This window comes from Indicator indicator, chromosome 2 (assembly GCF_027791375.1).
Source record: "Indicator indicator isolate 239-I01 chromosome 2, UM_Iind_1.1, whole genome shotgun sequence".
Taxonomy (NCBI): Eukaryota; Metazoa; Chordata; class Aves; order Piciformes; family Indicatoridae; genus Indicator; species Indicator indicator.
In genome coordinates, this window is record NC_072011.1 from 20975353 (window position 1) to 20986995 (window position 11643).

Consider the following 11643-nt stretch of genomic DNA (forward strand, 5'->3'; position numbering starts at 1 on the left):
CACATTAACAACTGAAATGAAGAACCCCCTGCTGTTTTAAGAATGGGTTAACACCCTTCTGGCAGCAAGTTCAGAGTTTTTCTCTGGGTATTTTAGTTTAGTTGCATTGACAGCTAATTTCACAGCCCCTCTGCACTCGAAAACCCTAGAACTTGCCACCTTGTCACAAAAACACTGCACACACACAGGGAACTGCTGCCAGCTGGATGCTCCAGAGCCTACCAGTAGAGCTCACTGCTCCAGGCATTATTGCCCATTTTGCTGACTACAAAGCATTTCAGGAATCATCCAGGTGACCTCAACCAGCAGTGCTGGTGCACACACTCTGTGCACTAGTTTCTCTCAAAAAAACCCCACCAACCCCAAACAAAACCAACAACAAAATCAAAGAAAGCCCCAAATTAAAAAAAAAAAAAAAAAAAAAAAAAGTGAAAACTTATGTAATGGTCTCTATGCCTTCAAGTTAGCTGCCTAGTTTGAAGGGAAATAATAAACAAACATGTAATTCCTGCTATGTAAACAGAAAGCATCCCCATGGCACACCAAACTGCACTCCTCTGCAGAGCACCCACAATTGTTTGTGGGTTTTCAAGACACAGGTATGGGCTCTTGGATCCTCTGTGCAAAACCTGGAGTGTTCTACTGCCTGATCCCTGGAACCAACTGGGCAAGTCACTATCTCTAATTCAGACAATCTGTTCTTGCAGGTGATCATTACAATCTAGTGAAGCATCACTGCATCTCTTTAAAAAAAAAAAAAAAAAAAAAAGATAAATCTCAATCCCTGCATAGCCTTGCAAGTAGCAGATCATACCCTCCTAGCCAGCTGGGTTCAACAAGAGATGGCAAGTAGAATTCATAGACTGCACATCCAGCCTGCTCCCAAAAACACATCACTGGGCTTGGTAACTGCTGCAATACATTAACTCAAAATGGTCACACAGTTGTGGTCATTTAGTAAACCAGTATTTCTATTCATGCCTGCTTTCTTTTTGCACATGTAAAGTCCAGTGAAGGTTAAACAAAACAAAACAAAACCCACTAAACAAACAAACCAACCCAACAAAAAAAATTAAAAAGCCAAAACTCCCCAGAAAACCAAACAGACACCTAGATCCAGCTTCCTCTTAATTCATTTTATTTGGCAAAGTAGCAGTTCAGACAGTTCACACAGCATTTATTCAAGCTCTTCAAAGCTTCTGCATTTCAACTTGTCATCTTCTCCAAGAAGTTTTTACTTCAGAACCATTGCTCCATCATGGAAGGGGTTTCATTTTCCAATTCCTAAATGCTACTTCTGGATACTTCTTTCTGTGTGAGTACCTTGACTATGACAAACCCCTTCAGTGGAATGGGTGCACTAATCCCAAACAGCCTTGGTCCCTGAAGTCTTACACCTCCTGAAGTGGTTCTGTATCAGAAAGTTGTTGCGGGGTTTCAGCTTTATCACCTCTTCCAAGTTAAGCTAGCTTATTACACTGTGTCCAGACAAGAATTTGAATACAGATGAGCTCATATCCTTCATTTAACTGATTAAAATAGTGAGAAGATGTAAATAAAGCTGAACTGAAATTGAATGATACAGTGACCAAAAGGTTGAACCTTAGCATGCATTGTTTAAGGTATTTCACTTCAACATCAAGAACTAGATTCACAGTTGATTGTGGGTTAGTACAAATTTGTCAGACGCAGATGGGGTTTTCTGAATTGTATTTTCTAGAATACACACTATATTAATTCCTTTATAAGATTAATCTTGTGTATGTGCTCCCAGGCTGCAGTCAGGAGGTGGTACTTTAACTTCCAAGCATCTGAATAAATTAAGTGATGAGTATCTTTTACATGGGAATAGGATGGGGCTGACCTTCGAAAAGAAGGTTATTTAGAATGTTCCTCTTTCATCTTCAGAGGTTGCTGCATGTTAACCTTTGTGCTTTCAAGAATTATCCTATCACAATATTATTGCATAAAAAGTCAAATATATTTTTGCAGTGATCACTATGGGTTGTTTTTATGCAAGTTATTTTGTTCTATAGTCTTTTTTACCATTAAAAAAAAATATAACACGCTGTTTACTTCTATTCCTGGTTGCTCAAATCTGAGCAGGATGACTCAAGACGAACATGCCCCCTCTCCGAAAGCAGCCTACCTTACTGTACTGCTTTGCAATTTGCTGTTGACATTTCACAGTACCAAAACAGAAAACCTGGGGTAGGAAAAAAGGTTTATAGCCTTCCAACTACTCTTCTATATGAAAACAACTATGTTTCTATCTGTACTTAGGACTCCAGGATTCGTTATTCCTTCTGCTTGTATCGTGTCTTCCTTGTATAACAAGGCTTTCTAAAAAGCCAGAAATGTTTCTGAGTGCCCAGTTAGAAAAACGAGAATATTAATAGAGTAAATGGCTTTGCCAAAAGCAACTTTCTTTCAGAACCAAACGGGTGGATGATTTTTTTTTTTTTTTAACCAAGAATCTAGCAACACGTATCGCAGTAGTCTACTACTGATCCTTACCTTCCACACAGGCACACAACTCCTCCCTTAGCTTTTAACTTCATCTAGCAAAGCAGCAGCGCATAAATTGTTCAGTGACAGGGACACAGCTCACATCGTATTTAGGGAGTTAAATCCATGTGTGCCTCAAACCAGCACAATCATATCAGTAGTAAGCTATAAACCAAAACAGAATTTCAATACTGCATTGATTAATTCTAGAAGGAAAGGGAAACTTTGTCTGTCGTGACCAACTTGAACAGTAATGTTTGATAAGAGTGGCCACCCACCTCTGATGTCTTGATGTTTACTATATACAAATGCCTGGATTTACGGTAATAAAGCAGCTGATTGTATCTACTACATGCTAGTCTATGACACCACGTCAAAAGCTTAAAAAGGAAGTTCATCTCCTTTTGGTAGTGTCTAGCAGACATCGGAACACGGAGAACCTGGTATTACCTACGTAGTGTCGTAACGTGCACAGAAGCAGTTTTACCAAGGGACACAGGAGACAAGAGAAGCGAGTGTTCAAGTACCCCCATCAAAATTAGAGTTCACAAGCTGAAGGTCTTTATCTGCAGTTCTGCAGAAAATCACTTTGAACAGATGAAAGTAAAATAAAGGCATGTTAAACAAAACAGTGCCCACATAAAACTTTCCACCATTTCTTTATCAGATTTGCCTTGAGCATCTAAAAAAATAAAACAAATACCACACTTTTCCATGCTGATAACAACAGTATAATGAAGTCCAAAACAAGCTGCAATGCTGTTGGTTTTCAAAAAGCTTTTCGAACTGGAGATGAGCAGTTCACTGTAACACTATGTTTGGGTCAAGATGATGTAGCTTTTACAGTTCATCCCTGTAGAAAGAAAACACATTCTGTTAGGTTTCTCCTTCCCTTGGAAATCCCATTTTAAATGTTTTGATATTGATTCAGGTTACATTAAGTGCTCATGCACTTCAGCATAACTTTAGAATAATCCCTTCAAGCATTTCAGAAAAAAAACACCAAACAACAAAACCCCAAACCAATGGAAAGGCAACAGCAATCCCATATTGCTTCATACTGTGATGTACTGTGAAATATGGGTCCTTCTGGTTTATATTTAATGGACTATTTACTTTAATGAACTTCCCACACACTGCATAGCTCAATACACAGCTACCTGTCATCCAAACTGTTAGCTGCATGCTGGCTAGAAATGAAGCCAACTTACTAGACAGGGTGTTGGCAAAATACATTCTCTGTAGCTGCCAAAAACACAAGTTCAGCTTCAGCTGCAGTCTCTCAAGAAAGCTAGGAACACAATCTCACACCAGTGTCATGCAGTTTGTATCACCTACTTTATTTATTTCGCAAAGCAGCTCAACTGTCTCCTGAAGGAACTATGTCAAATTAGGCCTAGGTTATGGAAAGAGTGAGGGCAGAATCAGGAGTGGGGGGTGGGGGGTGTGAGTGTGTGGGGGTGTGGAGGCAGATTCAGGTAGGAGAGAGGACATACCAGGAAGTCTCTCTACATCATTACGAAGAAACTAAAAAACGCAGGCTTTTATTCCTGAAGGACATTAAAAGCACATTGAAACAGGAAACCCATAGAACCCATATTCCAACAGTGAAACTATCATGTATTAGAGATTTAAATATTTCTAAAGCATTAACTTTATATTAAAAATTCCATCAAATCTGAAACCTCTGCACTGCACCTTTATGAATATTGGAAAATTCAGAGGTGTTTGTCTTTTTCCCCGAAGCCATAAGCAATCTATAAACTCACAATGAGTTTGGTGTATTTTTTCTTACAGTGGGTGCATCATTCTTATTAGCCAAAGCAAACACCAAATTAAGAAAAACCTCACTAATGTGATTGCTGGCTCTATACACAACAGCGTTTCCAGTTATCATGCAAACTAACCCACAAAAAAAAAAAAGATCACATGCAGCAAGCAAAAGCTTTGAAGTTACAAAGGTATTATCCTTCAGGAATCATATAGCATGGAATGACAGCATGCAAAACATTTTACAAACAATTAAAAGGCTGTTGCAACCAGTGCTTAAATGACTAGTTTTCTATCTAATGCAGCTGGGATCCAAACCTTGTCATTTGTTAGTGATAAATATTTGCATTCTTTGCACTTTGCACTGCCTTCTAACAGTGAGGTACTAATCACACAGCTTCTGAGAATTGTAGTAATTACAGACCACAAAGAAAAAGAGAAGGGGGAAGAACACATCTTGGCAGGGGTAAAAAAAAAAAAAAATCCATTTATAGCCAGAGGTTTGGAAGTTCTCCATATCTGCCTATTTCACAGAATGGGTATTTGCTTCCTTTCAACAGATAAAAATAAATGAACATCAGATGCTCAATTTAAAATGCAGTGCCAGTGAACTTAGGACAAGTACTTCATTCATCCTTCATGTTTCCATCAATTATTTTTTACAACTTCAAAAAGCATAATGACTCCTGTTGTTGCTGGTTTAGTCTCATGCACCTAATTGCTGATGTGATTTTCATCCCATAGCTTTGTAAAAGCCTGGCCTTCTACTGTGACAAATAATTAATAATCCTTTAAACCCAAATTAGGTCCTTGAGAAATTGTAACACATAAGAAAAATTATAAGAAACAAATAAGAAAAATTACCCTAAAAATATTAAACATAGCAACTTTACCTAGCCACAGACATTGACAAGGTTTCTGCATAATGTTGCTAATGCACTTCACGTATTTGAAGTCTGGGTTATTTGGGTTTTTTCTTTCACAAAATGGTTATCTGTACTTAGAATTCAAGTAAGTGATCCTGACATTTTAATTGTTGGCCTATTGCATTGTTTTAAGCTACTCCTTACCACATAATAATGTTTGTGGAAGTATACCCTAGATGTCACTTTTATAGTCTGTTTATTAGAACAGGTATTTTTCATTTGTTCTTCACTACTCGTTTAATCGAACAGCATGCCAGCTCAGAACAATGCATGATGTCTCTGTGTCTTAAAATTATGCAGCATTTATTTTTTACTGTTTTGAGAAGCTGAGCTTATATGTGCACTATTGGATTATACATATTAGTCACAGAAAAGTCTTAGACCATCAGGCAGGTCTCACTTCTTGGCTTTCCACCTAATGTGAACAGCTAGCAGGCTTAAGTACATACTGCAGAACAGCATCAGCTGATCTTCAGTTGTATGTGTCAGAAGCTGCCAAACTATGAAATCTACCAGGTCTCAACCACTGTTAAAAATGCAATACTTGTCTATCTGCCCAGCAGATCTATCCTGCTACAATGCTGGAAAGGAAACTCAAAAGATGATTATTTCCTTGTCAAAAATACCCTGGTGTCCTCTAGAGCCACAGGAAAGATCTACTACATCACTTGTATTTTCCTCCCTTTCCTGGTCTCAAGTATTTGCTGTGATTCTTACAAAAAATCCTATCAGGCACTCCTTACAACTCACTTACTAGCTCCCACTTAATAAACATACGTACATACATATACACATACATATATATGCTTTAAGTCATCACAGTAGTCCTTCTCAGGCTCTTGGAATTACAGCAAGAGAATGAGTCATCTAACATTGTCAACTGAGGCACCAAAGCAACCTTATAGCTCAAGACAAAGCAAATTTCAGAAGTCATTAACTCAAAATTACTGTTCTAAAGTTAAATTTAAGAAAGTCTGAAAAATTTCAGCTTGGTAGTAGGGAAAACATGTACAGGAATATCCCACACTTCCCACTTGGAGTATCCAACACCAAACCAGGAAGCATTTTTAGAAAAATCTAATGGGTAGGAAAATCTAATTTCAGGTGAATGTAAGAGTTCATTATGGAAAAAAAAAAATTAAATCTTAAGTCTTAAAAATAACAGGAGTTTAGGACCAGTAAGTCATGAAGTTTTGCAATCTATCTCCACCTCGTTAATAGAAAGCATTAAAATTAAACATTTGAACGAGTATTTATAAATTTACCTGAAATCTGTAACTCAACTCTTTTTGAACCACTTCAGTTTTCTTGTCATTAGGTAACATTTGACTTTCCCATTCTGATACATCACCTAATTCATATTAGGTTACACTCTGAATTTCAGTATCTACTCAGTGTTTCAGCAATTAACTACTTCTCCCTTTGTAATTTTAAAGATAACTAGGTAATAGTTGGACTTGTAGCATATTGATCCCGAAAGGTACTGCTCTGTACTATTTATTATTTGCTACAATCAATCATCAAATTGAGAGTGTAGGCTAAAATGATAAAGACAAGGAATTTCCTCTGCAACCCTATTACATCAGTTACATCACAAGCATTTGTGCAGAATAAATATTTTGTGCAGAGATTCTTTCTGACAAAGTAAAATTTAAAATTTAAATTGTTAATCATTGCTCTACATAGCCTAAGGAATTCCAGACAAAAATTCCTGCTAATTTAAATTGAAATTAGATAATTTGCTCATCAGAGGCATTTGAAACACTGAGTAAAGTGTTTCTAAGCAGAAGCATATTAAACTATTTCTAATAAATACATTTTCCAAAAGGGTGGTTAATCATGTTGTATGTACAGGTAAGTGGAATAGTGTAACAGCCCCAGGCCAGTTGCTGCAGTTTTTTTCTCAGAAAAGTCATAGTGTCATTATCATTTCATTTTATCAGCGAAGGTAAATTTTGCATGATATTTATAAATAAATTCTACTAATGCAGTAGTAGAAAGAGGGCTAACTTTGCCCTCTTTAAAACTCTGCTTAGAAGTATCCAGTGGGCTAAGGCTCTAGAAGGAAAGGGGGTGCAAAAGAGCTGATTAATATTCAAACATTACCTCCTCCAAGCTCAAGAAAAATGTATTCCCTTGGGGGAAAAAAAAAAATCAAGTAAGGGAGGCAGGAGACCTGCATGGATAAGCAGAGAACTCTTGGAAAAAAAAAAATCAAAAAGATAAAGGAGGTTTACAATATGTGGAAAAAAGATCTGGTCAATTGGGAGGATTACAGAAATACTGTCAGAGAGTGTGGAGATGCAACAAGAAGGGCCAAGGCTCTCTTGGAACTGAGTCTTGCCAGGGAGGTGAAAGAAAACAAGAAGAGCTTTTTCAAAGACATCAATGACAAAAGGAAGAGCAGGCAAAAGGTGGGGCCACTGCTGAATGATATGAGAGATATAACTGATGATGCAAAGGTGGCAGAGTTGCTGAATGCTGCCTTTGCCTCAGTCTTTACTCCTAAGACCAGCCCTTAGGAACCTCAGTCTCTAGAAGCAAGGGAGCAGAACTGGGGGGAGGACACTCCACTACTCAGTCAAGACTGGGTTAGAGATCACTTGTACCAACTGAAAACACACAGATCCATAGGCTTTGATGCGGAGCATTCACGAGTGCTGAGAGAGCTGCTGATACAACTGCTGAGCCTCTCTCCATCATCTTTGAAAAGTCCTGGAGAACAGGAGAGGTGTCTGACGACTGGAAGAAAGCAAATGTCACTCCAGCCTTCAAAAAAGGCAAGAAGGAAGACCCAAGCAACTACAGACCAGTCAGCCTCACCTCCATCCCTGAGATGGAGCTGCTCATCCTGGAGGTCATCTCTAACCACATGGAAGAAAAGAGGGTCACCAGGAGTAGCCAACATGGATTTACCATGGGGGGATCCTGTCTGACTAATCTGATAGCCTTCTACAAAACCATGACCAAAAGGGTAGACAAAGGAAGAGCAGTGGATGTCATATACCTCAACTTCAGCAAGGCTTTTGATACTGTCTCCCGTAACACCCCTGTAGAAAAGCTCACGAAATGTGGCATAGACAATTGGTCCATGAAGTGGATTAAAAACTGGCTCAACAATAGAGTTCAGAGGGTCGTCATCAGTGGCACAGAGTCAGCTTGGAGGCCTGTGCCCAGTGGTGCTCCCCAGGGATCAGTACTGGGTCCAGTTTTGTTCAATATCTTTATCAATGACCTGGATGAGGGCATTGAGAGAACCCTCAGCAAGTTCTCTAATGATACAAAACTGGGGGGGGGGTTGGCTGACACCTGTCAGGCTGTGCAGCCATCCAACAAGATCTGGACAGGCTGGAGAGCAGGCAAACCTCATGAAGTTTAATAAGGACAAGTGGAGGGTCCTGCATCTGGGGAGAAATAACAACATGGACCAGTACAGGGGTTGTCCTGTTGGAGAGCAGCTCCACAAAGAAAGACCTTGGAATCCTAGTGGACAGCAAGTTCTCCATGGGACATCAATGTGCCCTTGTGGCCAAGAGGGAAAATGGTATCCTGGGGTACATCAAGAAAAATGTGTCCAGCAGGTCTAGGGAGGATCTTCTTTTCCTCTACTCTGCCATGGTGAGGCCACACCTGGAGTATTATGTCTAGTTTTGGGCTCCCCAATTCAAGAGAGACAGGGATATGCTGGAGAGAGTCCAACAGAGCCACAAGGATGATGAGGGAATTTGAGCATTTCCCCTATGAAGAGAGACTGAGAAACCTGAGGCTGTTTAGTCTTGAGAAGACTGAGAGGGGATCTCATCAATGTGTACAAATCTGAGGGGTGGGTGTCAAGTGGATGGGGCCAGGCTCTTTTCGATGGCACGCAATAGTAAGACAAGGAACAATGGATACAAACTTGAACAGTTTCACCTCAATATGAGGAGAAATTTCTTTACAGTGAGGGTAACAGAGCATTGGAACAGGCTGCCCAGGGAGGTTGTAGAGTCTCCTTCTCTGGAGATTTCCAAAACCCACCTAGATGCATTCCTGTGCAGACTACCCTAAGTGATCCTGCTCTGGCAGGGGCGTTGGACTTGATCTCTGGAGATCCCTTGCAACCTCTAATATTCTGTGATTCTGTGCAGATTTAGATTGAATATTAGGAACAAGTTCTTTACTATGAGAGTGGTGGATCACTGGAACAGGTTGCCCAGGGAGGACGGTTGAGGCCTATCCCTGGAGATATTCAAGGTGAGGCTTGATGAGGCCCTAGGCAACCTGATATAGTTGAGGATGTCCCTGTTGATTGCAGGGAGGTCAGACTAGATGACCTGTGGAGGTCCCTTCCAGCCTGGACAATTCTATGATTATGTGAAGTTTTTAAGACAGCTGCCCTTTTGGAAATAAAATCCAAGATTGCTAATTGTTCCTTACATTCTTTTTGTCTTATTTGTGTCTTTTTGTCTTATTTGTGTCTGAAATAGTGTGGCCAGAAGGAGCAGGGAAGTGATCATCCCCTTGTACTTAGCACTGGTGAGGCTGCACCTTGAATACCATGCTCAGTTTTTGGGCTCCTCAGTACAAGAAAGATAATCAATATGCTGAAGTGGGTCCTAAGAAGGTTAACAAGGCTGTTGAGGTGTCTAGGGAACAAGTCCTGTGAGAAGCAGCTGAGGGAACTAGAGCTGTTAAGTCCAGTGAAAAAAGAAAGACTCAGGAAAGACCTTGCTGCTCTATACAACGCCCTGAAAGGAGGCTGTAGCAAGGTGGGCGTCAATCTCTTCTTTCAAGTCACAAGTGATAGGACAAGAGAAAATGGCCTGATGTTGCACCACAGGAGGTTTAGATTGGATATTAGGAAAACTTTTTTCAGTGAAAGAGCTGTAAAGCACTGGAAGAGGCTGCCCAGGAAAGTGGTTGAGTCACCATCCCCTGGAGGTATTTAAAAGACATGTAGATGTGGTGCTGAGAAACATGGTTTAGTGGTGGACCTGGCAATGCTAGGTTAACAGCTGGACTCGATTACTTCAAAGTCTTTTCCAACCTAACCAGTTCTATGATTCTTTAAATTGTTTTTCCATGTAACTCATAAATGAACTCTCACAAGACAAGTAAAAATCTGAGATATCCTAGTTTACACAAGAACTGCCAGTAAAGTAGCCAACAAGCTGTGTTCTTAACTGTGCAGCACAACAGGTCTTCTCTTCTCCCTATTTATCAGTAAGAAAAAAAACAACAACTAATAATTGGGAAGTTTTTGGTGAAAGTGTACTCACCCAAAATGGGCACCTACCATTGGATCTCAGATGCACTAACACATTTCGTTTCTTAACAGAGATAAGGTTCCTGTGCATATTCTACTTCCAGATGTCCCCTGGTGTCACATTTGAGAAGGTTCCCACTAACATTTGCAGCTTAAAAATACTACTGCAGCTGAACCCAAGCTAGAAAATTATGGGCTTGATTTAAAGAAATCAAATAATATTCACAAAATAAGATTCTTAATATTGCATCACAATGTCTATCAAAATCCAAGGAGTCTTTTCCTTCCAGCTAGTCCAGGTCTTGTTTTGCTAGAAGTTCTAGGTTTACATAGTGAAGAATGATGCAAAACATCTGAGGGTAGGTTTGACCTCAAAAACCACTTAGAGATCAAGTCACTGCTGTGCTGCTTTGTAGAGCACCCTTTACCTTAGTAAGGAACTGTACTAAATTCTCCAACATGTGAATGGCTACACAAAAATTCATGTGGTTTCTTTCTTCCCAACAAGGAGGTCTGCTAGCCTAGGAAAACGCTGCTGGCTGACCCTTTGTATTGTGTAAAGAAATATTAATTCCATGATGAAACAGTCATCTGCATTAGGAACAAAATTTCATCACATAATGTAAATGAAGAGAAAAAGCTAAATGCACAGAATTCTTGAGCTACTCTAAAAACATGTAGAGTCTCTGATACATTACAGCTCTTAAATACAAAAAGACTTAAAGAGGCTCCTTCAGAGGAGTCTCCTAAGTGATCTCTGCTCACAGGTCTACGTCAATTTAGGCAAGATAAACTGAAATCTAGGATGCACTAGCATAGGTTACAAATGCTAATTTATATTTACAAACATTAACTTATATTTACAAGTTTCCTTAGCAGCAGCTGGTTGACCACACACTTTGAACTCAGCAACAAGGAAAAACAAAAGAGCCAGATGTGGCCTCCTGTAACGACAGCAGTCCTCAAGAAGGGAATGGGAATTTTCTTCAGATCACAGAAAGGATAATTAAAATTAAAAATAAACATTACAAGAAGTGGACTTCTGAGACTTCCTTTAATAGACATTTCCTAGTTTGAACCCAATTCAAATGTACATAGCAAGAAACAGTCTCTATGCCACTGAAGTGATCAAGGGAGTGATCCAGGCTAAGCACTTACCTTTTCTGATAACATCAATATATTCTTAACACTTAA